General features: G+C 41.8%; 2 pseudogenes; both read right to left on the bottom strand.

Annotated features, from left to right (window-relative positions):
* Window positions 1-2,954: 2,954 nt before the first annotated feature.
* On the bottom strand, window positions 2,955-4,254 carry LOC148519998 (uncharacterized; annotated as a pseudogene).
* Window positions 4,255-8,046: 3,792 nt separating this feature from the next.
* On the bottom strand, window positions 8,047-9,346 carry LOC148519997 (uncharacterized; annotated as a pseudogene).
* Window positions 9,347-14,999: the final 5,653 nt, after the last annotated feature.

The following is a 14,999-nucleotide window of genomic DNA, read 5'->3' as shown; positions in this document are numbered from 1 at the left end:
GGATCACGCGATAGTTAGTGCCTCCACCCAAGCTACAATTCTCTTGAGGAATAACTAAGGCTTGCTTGGGGAAACCTTAATTAACACTTTGCTATTATTAGTGATATAGTAAGCATGCACTTATATTCAATTTAAATACAATACACAATCACTAGAATAACTAACATGTTACACAAAAGGTTTTCTTTTATTTTTCTGGACCTCTTTCACAAGATCTGAGTAAAGGATTCCCACAAAGGTAAGTTTAGTAATAAACTTAACAATATAACTTTGCTTTATGACAACAGTATAATCAGCAAGTTTTATTTGTTGTAAACAATAGTGTTTAATCCACAAACTACTTACTAGATTAATAACTTATTTCCTTATTAATCAAGAAGGTCTATATCTGGATATCTTCCAGATCACAACTGGAACGCTGTATTAAATATACTATGCTAGTATTTCTGTAACCTCCGGATAGTTACTTTTACCTTATTTAAACTACTGGGACTTAAATTAGCCCATTAACTTAATGCGTGGATGATGTCCCAATTTAGTATTCAACACCCAACACCTAACCTTCACTCCCCCTTTTCTGGTGATCTTCACCAGTGTTAATACACTAAGGCCTGTCTCACACGTATTACTGGGAACAGTATCCTTCACCTTTCCTCTATGAGCATAACTTATAACAGACAACAGTCACATAATATTATAACAATTGTAATGGGGTATGTTTACGTTGGTGCACATACTTTAGATGGTTCCTGATGTCCACTGCAGATATTACATTAAAGGATGATCCTGTTCTATGATGCCAATGGTACACTGCTGTCTTCTACAGTTTAAATAGCTGCCCTTGTTATACTGCTTCTTTGTAAATATATATGCATATATATGAAACTTAATATTGTTAATAATTTTATATCACTTTCTGAATTGATACTTCGAGGGCTAGTGGTTGCTCCTCAGATGCAGATGACACATATGTTCATAGTTTGGATGTCGTATACAGATTATACAGCAGAAGTGGCTAGCTTACTGTCAGAACTTAGTAGGTATGGATAATGCAGGCTGGGTTTGTTGTGTGGTGATTACTTCAGCCAATACTTTATAAATAAATCTTATATGGATTTCTGCCAAATAGTCAGTATTTTACAGTAGCTGTTATTTGACCTCTTATGAAATGGAGTTTTACTGGTGCTTATACAGTGTATGGAACAGTCATTGTCTATGGTGATATCTCTCTATTTTCTGGCAGAACTTTGGTCACTGTAATGATGCTATGGGGATACACTCTCTATAGTGCTGTGTCCCTGTCAGCACTAGTAGGCTGGTATTGGGCTACCTCTCTATAGTGCTGTGTCCCTGTCAGCAGTAGTAGGCTGGTATTGGGCTACCTCTCTATAGTGCTGTGTCCCTGTCAGCACTGGTAGGCTGGTTTTCTGTGTCACTTTAGGTGGCTGGAGTTATGTGGGGTTGATCCTACTGTTTCAAATACTATTCCGAGCCTGGATTTCAATAATATTTAATATAAAAGTCCCTGTTAATAAGCTTGTGGGCTGCCCAGTGATATGTAGTACAGATGCCTTGCTGAGGTAACATTTGTTGTGGATCAGGACAGTAATAATATGTGTGACTGGTAGCAGGTTTTTATTGGCAATGTCTCCCTCAAATGTGGATGCAGGCCTCACACTGCAGGTGCATCCTCTATGTTCCACTATTACAGAACCTCAGACTTCTGCTTACACTCTGGCAGCCATTTTAGCATGTTACTCAAATTCTGCTCCTGGGAGGGTCACCAGCTCTCTCCCTCACATATATCTGTGACATCTGCTGGTGTCACCAGTGCTGGGGCCTGTCCCCTCACTCAGGCTATTACCTCTCCCTTTCCCCTCATCATATGTATGGGAGCCAGCTGGTCTCTCCCTCTCCAGTCAATTACCTAACACCAACTGAAAACTCTCCTTGCCTCAGCGGTATTTATAGCTCCTCTTGGATTGCCATGGAAACCTGCAGATCACCCCATAGCTAGCCATATAATGGACACTCCCACATTAACCCCCTCACTGCTGCATAATCAGCACATGGGGCTACTGGAAATCTGTAAAAGGCTGACAGTTTCTGTCAGTTACATGTATAGTGCTCCTATTAGTTATTAATACTACATTAACAGTAAAAATAAATATTTACATAAATAAGTATTATTTACAGCACTAAGGCCCTGATTCAGACCCACTCGCGAGTGGCTGTCCGCTCGCAAGTGGGTCGATGGTCTGCACTGCGCATGCGCACGATGGAGGGAGCTCCGTCGTGCGCATGTGCGAGACGCGACGAGCGAAGGACTTTCCTTCACTCGTAGTGTCTGATCAAAGGGGGCGTGCTGTCGATGTTGATTGACAGCACGCCCCCTTTGGTGGGTGTGCCGGGGGCGTGCCTGCCAGACGGAGGCGTTCCCAAGGGAACGCCTACCATCAGAAGCCGGCCCCACTGACATCACTAGTGATGTCAGTGGGAGTGATTTTGGCTCTGATAGAGCCAAAATCACTCCTGGCCTTGCGGTTGAGAAACTCAACTGCAGGCTTCTGCTCGCAGTGGCGATGGTCACGATGGTCAAGACCATCGCGACCATCATCCTGCACGCTCGTATATGCTGTAGGTGGTGACCCACAGCTATATGAGCATCCAGGAGGATGCTCCATATTTATGGAGGTGGGCCCTGATTCAGAGCGAGCGCTCTGGTCAGGGCGTCCGACTCTGAATCAGGGCCTAAATCCACTAATTTTATATATAACAAAGAGAACCACCAGTAAAAGGATGTTACACTCTCCCCCTGGTGCATTGACAAATTACCTTTCTTAAAACATTTTGTCAGTGCACCACCCATAATGCATATAATGCTAATATATTCTAAATAATAATATAATTATTAGATCCATTCACAAATTGTTCGAACATATTAGCACGCCACTTTAATGCAATCTTTCGAGCTGATGGCCAACTCGGATGGGATGGTACCACAGAAATCTCCTGCCTCTCCCAGGGATGATCACTTGGGCTTTTATTTCAGATTCACCTTCCTTTACCTCTTCTCTACTTTGCTCCTGTTGGGCTGGTCCACCTTGATCTTCTAAATCACCATTATTGTGTTTCTTTACAATTTGTCCTTGTATGGGATCTTTGGGATGCTGTGTTAAGGTAAATTTAGGAAGTACTTCACTTTGGTAATAATTTGGATCATGTTCTTTCTCTAGCGAAATGTCTAAATGTGTCATATTTTTAACATCTAAATTTGCTTGATGCTGGGGTCTGGTGGCTCTGCCTTTCCAACTGGAATGAGGTTGGTAGCTCGATGAAGCAGAGTGTCTAGTCCTGGCTGGGTCCTGGGAAAAAGACTTTTCATAAACCATCCCTCTCTTTCTTATTCTTGACTGATGACAACATCTGCAGGTCCCTTGTCGGCTTGGAGCAACTCGATTCCCTTTTACTGGTACACCTCCAGGGCCAGTCACATTGATTGCTTGCAACCCCTTCACTCCTTCAACTACTTCAAACTCTACACTTTCTCCACCTCCAACACTTTGCAAAAGCTTAAGAGGGTTATTCTTTGTTATAGCAGTCCAATGGACAAAAAACATCTCCTTGGGTGTCATGTCTTTTAATGAAGCTGTATCCTTTTCTTACATGGAACCATATAACAGTGCCTGCTATTCTAGGGGTGGTATCTCTTTTCTGCCCAAATTCAATCCTGTAACCGGCATCATTTTCCTGCAAATCAGCCAGAACTACTTCAGTCTGTGAGGCAATTTCTTTGGTTTCAAGAAGGGGTTTCATTGAGGTGGCAATGGCAAGTGTTTTGTTTTCAGATTCCAGCCACAGTAGGTGTTCTTTCATCTCATGAAGCCTAGTCTGGTCTTTCTGTTTAGAAGTTTCAGCTGCTCGCAAGAGTTCAGACAGCTCAGTTATTTGCAATTCCAGCAACTGAATCCTTTCCTCCTGCTCAATGGACCTCTGTGTGTTTTTCTGCCCTTGCTCTTCCTTCTTCTGACTCTCCTCTGGGGTCAAGTATTTCATTTCTGACCGTATCTCCCAAAGCTCTCCCTCAAGTTCCTGATTTCTTTTGTCTATTTTCATATAGAGAATCTGCTCAAATTTAAGTGCCTCTCTGAGCTCATTCACTTCACCTAATTCCTCTCCTAAAATATTCAGCAACCAGTTAATATGTTTTATCCGGTCAGCTGATACTCATTCCAATACCTCCAGTGGGGATATAACATCATGGGGAATAATTTCACTCATCTGCCCATTGTTATTAGTAGAACTCTTTTTGGTCTGGGCATTTTGTTCCCTCTCTCGAAGACCTGAAAGCAGTGTTTCATGTATATTACTGTCCTCAGATATATGTCCTATTACTTTTCTTATTTTCTGTGCTTTTGCCTCAATATCGACTTCCTCTCTTTTCACTTCTCTGTTATTCTTTTCGTCTTTTTTCTTTTGTTTAATGATACCCTCTTGTTCAGCTTTCAGGGCACTTGAGCTACTACCCTCCTTTTTATCATTCTTCTTTACTTTGCTTTTATCCTCTTCTTTCACATCAACTACTGTCACTGCTCTCACTGGATCCCTCTCTTCTGGTGGAAGGACTGCCTGATCCTCCGGTACTTCACCATCTTCATAAGTGGTTGTAATATTAGAAAATTCTTCACCTACACTTTCATCACTATCTTCGTTGTTAAGTCTAAATCTTAATTTCTTGCCCTTTGATCTTTTATTTTTCTTTTCTGTCTCCACTGAGGTAACTTCAGACCTGCTTCCATCTTTTCTTCCTGGATAATTTCGAAAGAATTCCTTCTTTTTGGCTCTGATCTGATCCATATGTCCTCCCGCTCCCCCAATTGTAGCAGCTATAGCAGTTAGACCACTCTCTTTCTTATTCTTTTGCTTCTTTCCCATGGTGAGGAATTTCAGAAAGTAAACTGTGCTAATTAATTATGGATGATGGCTTTTGACACTTGTATGGTAACAGGCTCTGTGTATGTTCTTTGAATCTCAGCAGTGCGCCTCCAAATGTAGCCCACCCTTAGACTTTCTATCCTGGTGGGATTATGGGATCACGCAATAGTTAGTGCCTCCACCCAAGCTACAATTCTCTTGAGGAATAACTAAGGCTTGCTTGGGGAAACCTTAATTAACACTTTGCTATCATTAGTGATATAGTAAGCATGCACTTATATTCAATTTAAATACAATACACAATCACTAGAATAACTAACATGTTACACAAAAGGTTTTCTTTTATTTTTCTGGACCTCTTTCACAAGATCTGAGTAAAGGATTCCCACAAAGGTAAGTTTAGTAATAAACTTAACAATATAACTTTGCTTTATGACAACAGTATAATCAGCAAGTTTTATTTGTTGTAAACAATAGTGTTTAATCCACAAACTACTTACTAGATTAATAACTTATTTCCTTATTAATCAAGAAGGTCTATATCTGGATATCTTCCAGATCACAACTGGAACGCTGTATTAAATATACTATGCTAGTATTTCTGTAACCTCCGGATAGTTACTTTTACCTTATTTAAACTACTGGGACTTAAATTAGCCCATTAACTTAATGTGTGGATGATGTCCCAATTTAGTATTCAACACCCAACACCTAACCTTCACTCCCCCTTTTCTGGTGATCTTCACCAGTGTTAATACACTAAGGCCTGTCTCACACGTATTACTGGGAACAGTATCCTTCACCTTTCCTCTATGAGCATAACTTATAACAGACAACAGTCACATAATATTATAACAATTGTAATGGGGTATGTTTACGTTGGTGCACATACTTTAGATGGTTCCTGATGTCCACTGCAGATATTACATTAAAGGATGATCCTGTTCTATGATGCCAATGGTACACTGCTGTCTTCTACAGTTTAAATAGCTGCCCTTGTTATACTGCTTCTTTGTAAATATATATGCATATATATGAAACTTAATATTGTTAATAATTTTATATCACTTTCTGAATTGATACTTCGAGGGCTAGTGGTTGCTCCTCAGATGCAGATGACACATATGTTCATAGTTTGGATGTCGTATACAGATTATACAGCAGAAGTGGCTAGCTTACTGTCAGAACTTAGTAGGTATGGATAATGCAGGCTGGGTTTGTTGTGTGGTGATTACTTCAGCCAATACTTTATAAATAAATCTTATATGGATTTCTGCCAAATAGTCAGTATTTTACAGTAGCTGTTATTTGACCTCTTATGAAATGGAGTTTTACTGGTGCTTATACAGTGTATGGAACAGTCATTGTCTATGGTGATATCTCTCTATTTTCTGGCAGAACTTTGGTCACTGTAATGATGCTATGGGGATACACTCTCTATAGTGCTGTGTCCCTGTCAGCACTAGTAGGCTGGTATTGGGCTACCTCTCTATAGTGCTGTGTCCCTGTCAGCAGTAGTAGGCTGGTATTGGGCTACCTCTCTATAGTGCTGTGTCCCTGTCAGCACTGGTAGGCTGGTTTTCTGTCTCACTTTAGGTGGCTGGAGTTATGTGGGGTTGATCCTACTGTTTCAAATACTATTCCGAGCCTGGATTTCAATAATATTTAATATAAAAGTCCCTGTTAATAAGCTTGTGGGCTGCCCAGTGATATGTAGTACAGATGCCTTGCTGAGGTAACATTTGTTGTGGATCAGGACAGTAATAATATGTGTGACTGGTAGCAGGTTTTTATTGGCAATTTCTCCCTCAAATGTGGATGCAGGCCTCACACTGCAGGTGCATCCTCTATGTTCCACTATTACAGAACCTCAGACTTCTGCTTACACTCTGGCAGCCATTTTAGCATGTTACTCAAATTCTGCTCCTGGGAGGGTCACCAGCTCTCTCCCTCACATATATCTGTGACATCTGCTGGTGTCACCAGTGCTGGGGCCTGTCCCCTCACTCAGGCTATTACCTCTCCCTTTCCCCTCATCATATGTATGGGAGCCAGCTGGTCTCTCCCTCTCCAGTCAATTACCTAACACCAACTGAAAACTCTCCTTGCCTCAGCGGTATTTATAGCTCCTCTTGGATTGCCATGGAAACCTGCAGATCACCCCATAGCTAGCCATATAATGGACACTCCCACATTAACCCCCTCACTGCTGCATAATCTCAGCACATGGGGCTACTGGAAATCTGTAAAAGGCTGACAGTTTCTGTCAGTTACATGTATAGTGCTCCTATTAGTTATTAATACTACATTAACAGTAAAAATAAATATTTACATAAATAAGTATTATTTACAGCACTAAGGCCCTGATTCAGACCCACTCGCGAGTGGCTGTCCGCTCGCAAGTGGGTCGATGGTCTGCACTGCGCATGCGCACGATGGAGGGAGCTCCGTCGTGCGCATGTGCGAGACGCGACGAGCGAAGGACTTTCCTTCACTCGTAGTGTCTGATCAAAGGGGGCGTGCTGTCGATGTTGATTGACAGCACGCCCCCTTTGGTGGGTGTGCCGGGGGCGTGCCTGCCAGACGGAGGCATTCCCAAGGGAACGCCTACCATCAGAAGCCGGCCCCACTGACATCACTAGTGATGTCAGTGGGAGTGATTTTGGCTCTGATAGAGCCAAAATCACTCCTGGCCTTGCGGTTGAGAAACTCAACTGCAGGCTTCTGCTCGCAGTGGCGATGGTCACGATGGTCAAGACCATCGCGACCATCATCCTGCACGCTCGTATATGCTGTAGGTGGTGACCCACAGCTATACGAGCATCCAGGAGGACGCTCCATATTTATGGAGGTGGGCCCTGATTCAGAGCGAGCGCTCTGGTCAGGGCGTCCGACTCTGAATCAGGGCCTAAATCCACTAATTTTATATATAACAAAGAGAACCACCAGTAAAAGGATGTTACACTCTCCCCCTGGTGCATTGACAAATTACCTTTCTTAAAACATTTTGTCAGTGCACCACCCATAATGCATATAATGCTAATATATTCTAAATAATAATATAATTATTAGATCCATTCACAAATTGTTCGAACATATTAGCACGCCACTTTAATGCAATCTTTCGAGCTGATGGCCAACTCGGATGGGATGGTACCACAGAAATCTCCTGCCTCTCCCAGGGATGATCACTTGGGCTTTTATTTCAGATTCACCTTCCTTTACCTCTTCTCTACTTTGCTCCTGTTGGGCTGGTCCACCTTGATCTTCTAAATCACCATTATTGTGTTTCTTTACAATTTGTCCTTGTATGGGATCTTTGGGATGCTGTGTTAAGGTAAATTTAGGAAGTACTTCACTTTGGTAATAATTTGGATCATGTTCTTTCTCTAGCGAAATGTCTAAATGTGTCATATTTTTAACATCTAAATTTGCTTGATGCTGGGGTCTGGTGGCTCTGCCTTTCCAACTGGAATGAGGTTGGTAGCTCGATGAAGCAGAGTGTCTAGTCCTGGCTGGGTCCTGGGAAAAAGACTTTTCATAAACCATCCCTCTCTTTCTTATTCTTGACTGATGACAACATCTGCAGGTCCCTTGTCGGCTTGGAGCAACTCGATTCCCTTTTACTGGTACACCTCCAGGGCCAGTCACATTGATTGCTTGCAACCCCTTCACTCCTTCAACTACTTCAAACTCTACACTTTCTCCACCTCCAACACTTTGCAAAAGCTTAAGAGGGTTATTCTTTGTTATAGCAGTCCAATGGACAAAAAACATCTCCTTGGGTGTCATGTCTTTTAATGAAGCTGTATCCTTTTCTTACATGGAACCATATAACAGTGCCTGCTATTCTAGGGGTGGTATCTCTTTTCTGCCCAAATTCAATCCTGTAACCGGCATCATTTTCCTGCAAATCAGCCAGAACTACTTCAGTCTGTGAGGCAATTTCTTTGGTTTCAAGAAGGGGTTTCATTGAGGTGGCAATGGCAAGTGTTTTGTTTTCAGATTCCAGCCACAGTAGGTGTTCTTTCATCTCATGAAGCCTAGTCTGGTCTTTCTGTTTAGAAGTTTCAGCTGCTCGCAAGAGTTCAGACAGCTCAGTTATTTGCAATTCCAGCAACTGAATCCTTTCCTCCTGCTCAATGGACCTCTGTGTGTTTTTCTGCCCTTGCTCTTCCTTCTTCTGACTCTCCTCTGGGGTCAAGTATTTCATTTCTGACCGTATCTCCCAAAGCTCTCCCTCAAGTTCCTGATTTCTTTTGTCTATTTTCATATAGAGAATCTGCTCAAATTTAAGTGCCTCTCTGAGCTCATTCACTTCACCTAATTCCTCTCCTAAAATATTCAGCAACCAGTTAATATGTTTTATCCGGTCAGCTGATACTCATTCCAATACCTCCAGTGGGGATATAACATCATGGGGAATAATTTCACTCATCTGCCCATTGTTATTAGTAGAACTCTTTTTGGTCTGGGCATTTTGTTCCCTCTCTCGAAGACCTGAAAGCAGTGTTTCATGTATATTACTGTCCTCAGATATATGTCCTATTACTTTTCTTATTTTCTGTGCTTTTGCCTCAATATCGACTTCCTCTCTTTTCACTTCTCTGTTATTCTTTTCGTCTTTTTTCTTTTGTTTAATGATACCCTCTTGTTCAGCTTTCAGGGCACTTGAGCTACTACCCTCCTTTTTATCATTCTTCTTTACTTTGCTTTTATCCTCTTCTTTCACATCAACTACTGTCACTGCTCTCACTGGATCCCTCTCTTCTGGTGGAAGGACTGCCTGATCCTCCGGTACTTCACCATCTTCATAAGTGGTTGTAATATTAGAAAATTCTTCACCTACACTTTCATCACTATCTTCGTTGTTAAGTCTAAATCTTAATTTCTTGCCCTTTGATCTTTTATTTTTCTTTTCTGTCTCCACTGAGGTAACTTCAGACCTGCTTCCATCTTTTCTTCCTGGATCATTTCGAACGAATTCCTTCTTTTTGGCTCTGATCTGATCCATATGTCCTCCCGCTCCCCCAATTGTAGCAGCTATAGCAGTTAGACCACTCTCTTTCTTATTCTTTTGCTTCTTTCCCATGGTGAGGAATTTCAGGAAGTAAACTGTGCTAATTAATTATGGATGATGGCTTTTGACACTTGTATGGTAACAGGCTCTGTGTATGTTCTTTGAATCTCAGCAGTGCGCCTCCAAATGTAGCCCACCCTTAGACTTTCTATCCTGGTGGGATTATGGGATCACGCAATAGTTAGTGCCTCCACCCAAGCTACAATTCTCTTGAGGAATAACTAAGGCTTGCTTGGGGAAACCTTAATTAACACTTTGCTATCATTAGTGATATAGTAAGCATGCACTTATATTCAATTTAAATACAATACACAATCACTAGAATAACTAACATGTTACACAAAAGGTTTTCTTTTATTTTTCTGGACCTCTTTCACAAGATCTGAGTAAAGGATTCCCACAAAGGTAAGTTTAGTAATAAACTTAACAATATAACTTTGCTTTATGACAACAGTATAATCAGCAAGTTTTATTTGTTGTAAACAATAGTGTTTAATCCACAAACTACTTACTAGATTAATAACTTATTTCCTTATTAATCAAGAAGGTCTGTATCTGGATATCTTCCAGATCACAACTGGAACGCCGTATTAAATATACTATGCTAGTATTTCTGTAACCTCCAGATAGTTACTTTTACCTTATTTAAACTACTGGGACTTAAATTAGCCCATTAACTTAATGTGTGGATGATGTCCCAATTTAGTATTCAACACCCAACACCTAACCTTTGCTCCCCCTTTTCTGGTGATCTTCACCAGTGTTAATACACTAAGGCCTGTCTCACACGTATTACTGGGAACAGTATCCTTCACCTTTCCTCTATGTGCATAACTTATAACAGACAACAGTCACATAATATTATAACAATTGCAATGGGGTATGTTTACGTTGGTGCACATATTTTAGATGACTCTTGATGTCCACTGCAGATATTACATTAAAGGATGATCCTGTTCTATGATGCCAATGGTACACTGCTGTCTTCTACAGTTTAAATAGCTGCCCTTGTTATACTGCTTCTTTGTAAATATATATGCATATATATGAAACTTAATATTGTTAATAATTTTATATCACTTTCTGAATTGATACTTCGAGAGCTAGTGGTTGCTCCTCAGATGCAGATGACACATATGTTCATAGTTTGGATGTCGTATACAGATTATACAGCAGAAGTGGCTAGCTTACTGTCAGAACTTAGTAGGTATGGATAATGCAGGCTGGGTTTGTTGTGTGGTGATTACTTCAGCCAATACTTTATAAATAAATCTTATATGGATTTCTGCCAAATAGTCAGTATTTTACAGTAGCTGTTATTTGACCTCTTATGAAATGGAGTTTTACTGGTGCTTATACAGTGTATGGAACAGTCATTGTCTATGGTGATATCTCTCTATTTTCTGGCAGAACTTTGGTCACTGTAATGATGCTATGGGGATACACTCTCTATAGTGCTGTGTCCCTGTCAGCACTAGTAGGCTGGTATTGGGCTACCTCTCTATAGTGCTGTGTCCCTGTCAGCAGTAGAAGGCTGGTATTGGGCTACCTCTCTATAGTGCTGTGTCCCTTTCAGCACTGGTAGGCTGGTTTTCTGTCTCACTTTAGGTGGCTGAAGTTATGTGGGGTTGATCCTACTGTTTCGAATACTATTCCAAGCCTGGATTTCAATAATATTTAATATAAAAGTCCCTGTTAATAAGCTTGTGGGCTGCCCAGTGATATGTAGTACAGATGCCTTGCTGAGGTAACATTCGATGTGGATCTGGGCAGTAATAATGTAAGTGTGACTGGTAGCAGGTTTTTATTGGCAATGTCTCCCTCAAATGTGGCTGAGGGCCTCACACTGCAGGTGCGTCCTCTATGTTCCACTATTACAGTACCTCAGACTTCTGCTTACACTCTGGCAGCCATTTTAGCATGTTACTTGAATTCTGCTCCTGGGGGAGTCACCAGCTCTCTCCCTCACATATATCTGTGACATCTGCTGGTGTCACCAGTGCTGGGGCCTGTCCCCTCACTCAGGCTATTACCTCTCCCTTTCCCCTCATCATATGTAGGGGAGCCAGCCAGTCTCTCCCTCTCCAGTCAATTACCTCACACCAACTGCCAACTCTCCTTGCCTCAGCGGTATTTATAGCTCCTCTTGGATTGCCTTGGAAACCTGCAGATCACCCCATAGCTAGCCATATAATGGACACTCCCACATTAACCCCCTCACTGCTGCATAATCTCAGCACATGGGGCTACTGGAAATCTGTAAAAGGCTGACAGTTACTGTCAGTTACATGTATAGTGCTCCTATTAGTTATTAATACTACATTAACAGTAAAAATAAATATTTACATAAATAAGTATTATTTCCAGCACTAAATCCACTCATTTTATATATAACAAAGAGAACCACCAGTAAAAGGATGTTACATAATATTTGGGTAACTGCTCGGGTACTATGTTTACTTGTACTAGTATAATATTTAGAAAGGAAGACAAACTTTTATAATTATTATCATTATTATTATACTTCACTCACTGCGCCCTCCCAAATGGCAGCGGGTGGGTGGAGTGCACAAGGATTCAGTAGAGGAATGAGACCCACGTGTAACCAGCCAATGAGCGGCCGCTACTGTACATGTAAAGCGGCCTCTGATTGGCTGGCGGCTCGTGGGAATTCCCAAGGAGGCCCGTCAGCTATCATCCACAAAGTATTGCTGTGTGTGACAAAACATATCTCAATACTTGTCCGTATGGGAAAGTTTTTTCAGTTAGTTTTGTTACCAAGACCCCTGGATGCTATGGAGAACAGCGCGAGGATTGAGGTGAGTATCTTTTTTTCAGGTACACCCATTGGATTCTACATGGGACAAGTGGATGTGAACATCTGGCAGCAGGTAAGTATGTGTGAGTGAGGTAGGTATGTAATAAAGCTGTACTATATACAGTGTGTGTGTTCTTTCTTTAGTTAACTATTTATTTTACAGTGGGGGTATGGGTGCCAGCCACCTGCTGGCTCTTGTAGTTCCACAAGTGCCAAAAGGCAGGCATGCTGGCACCTGAAGTTCCATTGTAAAATACAATAGTTTTAAACTATTTAACATATTATTACCCCTGTACCCACCTCTCCAGGGTGCGGGGAAGAGCCCCAGGCTTCAGACCAAGCCTGGGGTTTTGGGAGAGGGGGGACCCATTTTTTTGGGGTCCCCACCTCCCCTGAGATCCCTGGCTTGGCCTGACTGGCTTGGGGTGAGAATGCTTTCAGTGGCAAATGCTGGATTTCCTGTGGGGGGTTCCCAAATGCTTGATTTTAGAATGAGAGTGGCCAGTCCATAAAGAGGGCATAATTAGGACTTATCCATCTTTGCATCATACAAAGTGTATTGTGTGTCATAATTCCAGGATATACAGGACCAGCTATCACAGCAAGCCATTAAATGTGGCAGTAGGGCCATCCTGCCTGAGCTGAATGTTTTTATTTCAGATGTGGGGAGTCTGGGGGAGCAGCAGAAGAACCTAGCACTGCCCTGGACATATATGTACATATTGGTCTCGTTATGCACTGGATAGTGTATTATTATACAGTATTAATAATTAAGCCTATAGAGGGTCTATAGCAGTACACCCCTATCAGTGCATGTGTTCCAGATTTCCTAGTTAGTGCAGAGTTGTATTTATTATTGGCTGACATATGTTAAAAGATCCACAGGTGGTACTAATTATTTAATATATGATACTGAGAAGAACATGCAGCGCTGGTAAAATTCTATTATATTACTATTGTGGTCATGGTGTGGGCTGGGGAGGGGGGTTTCCAGGCAACTGGAAACCCCCCCTACGTTTGCCTATGGCTTTGGCATGGAGACCCGGTAATAGGGTCTCATGGCTGTGGCATTACACCCCAGTTGTTTTGGGTCCTGTGCTGGTTTTAAATATAGGGGGACCTCTATGCAATTTTTCCCCCTATATTTAGAACCAGGACTGGCCCTGCAGCCAGGTTCTGGTTCCTAAAATACAGTGGAACCCTACACGTTTTGTTTCCCATAATCTTCAGAACCAGGACTGGCTGACCAGTCCGGGGCTGGTTATGCTTAAAACACAATTTTCATTATTAAACATACACATATCACACTGATATGTGTATATTTGATGGAATCTCGCAGCTCAGGAGGTGGTGTATTTGAAACTCCCCGATTTGGCTGTAAAAATAGCCGAATAGAGCAAAACGAATAATGGTAAATTCCTGATTTAGGCTAAATGAAAAGTACTTCCGATTTGAGCCGATGGTGAATTCATTTCTAGTGAAAAAAAACGGCCGAATTTGCGGCATTAACTCACCCAATTTCACCCCCAAAAGATGAAAAAATCAACCGAGTTTAATAATAGTACTTTCCCGATAAGCAAAAAAGTTATATTTTCACCCGAGATAGTAAACTCGCATCAACACGAATCTTAGTAAATTTACCCCTCAGGGTCAGGGGCTTAGACAAGTCAGATGCACCCACAGGTGTCGGGGTTCAGGGACTCAAATGCACCTAGAGGACTCTAGGTGAGTATGAGTGATTGTGAGTTTGAATCTGAGTGTGCATGTATGTTTTAATAAAATTTTACTATCACGGTGTGTGTGTGTCCTGTGTTTATTGTAATATTTCTTTTGCAGGTGAACTACATGTACAGGTATGTACCAGCGGGCCCGTAATGCCCCGCATGCTGATGCTTGTGGTTCTCCAAGTACTGTCATAGTTCTACTGCAAAAGACAATAATTTTACTTCTTTCATTTGCACAACATTTTACACAGTCAACCAAGCACCCACCACTCCAGTAGTTGCTGGGGATAGCCCCAAACTATCATCCCAGGCCTGGGGTGCCCTGGACCTGGTGAAAGGGTTCCCTGGCTGTGGCATTACTCCCCCGCTAGAAAGAGCTTGGTGCTGGTTATGGACAATACAGGGGACTCCTACGCTTTTTATCCCCTGTATATCCAAAACC

This window comes from Taudactylus pleione, unplaced genomic scaffold (assembly GCF_031769625.1).
Source record: "Taudactylus pleione unplaced genomic scaffold, aTauple2 ptg000179l, whole genome shotgun sequence".
NCBI lineage: Eukaryota > Metazoa > Chordata > Amphibia > Anura > Myobatrachidae > Taudactylus > Taudactylus pleione.
This window is presented reverse-complemented; position numbering and strand designations above follow the sequence as displayed.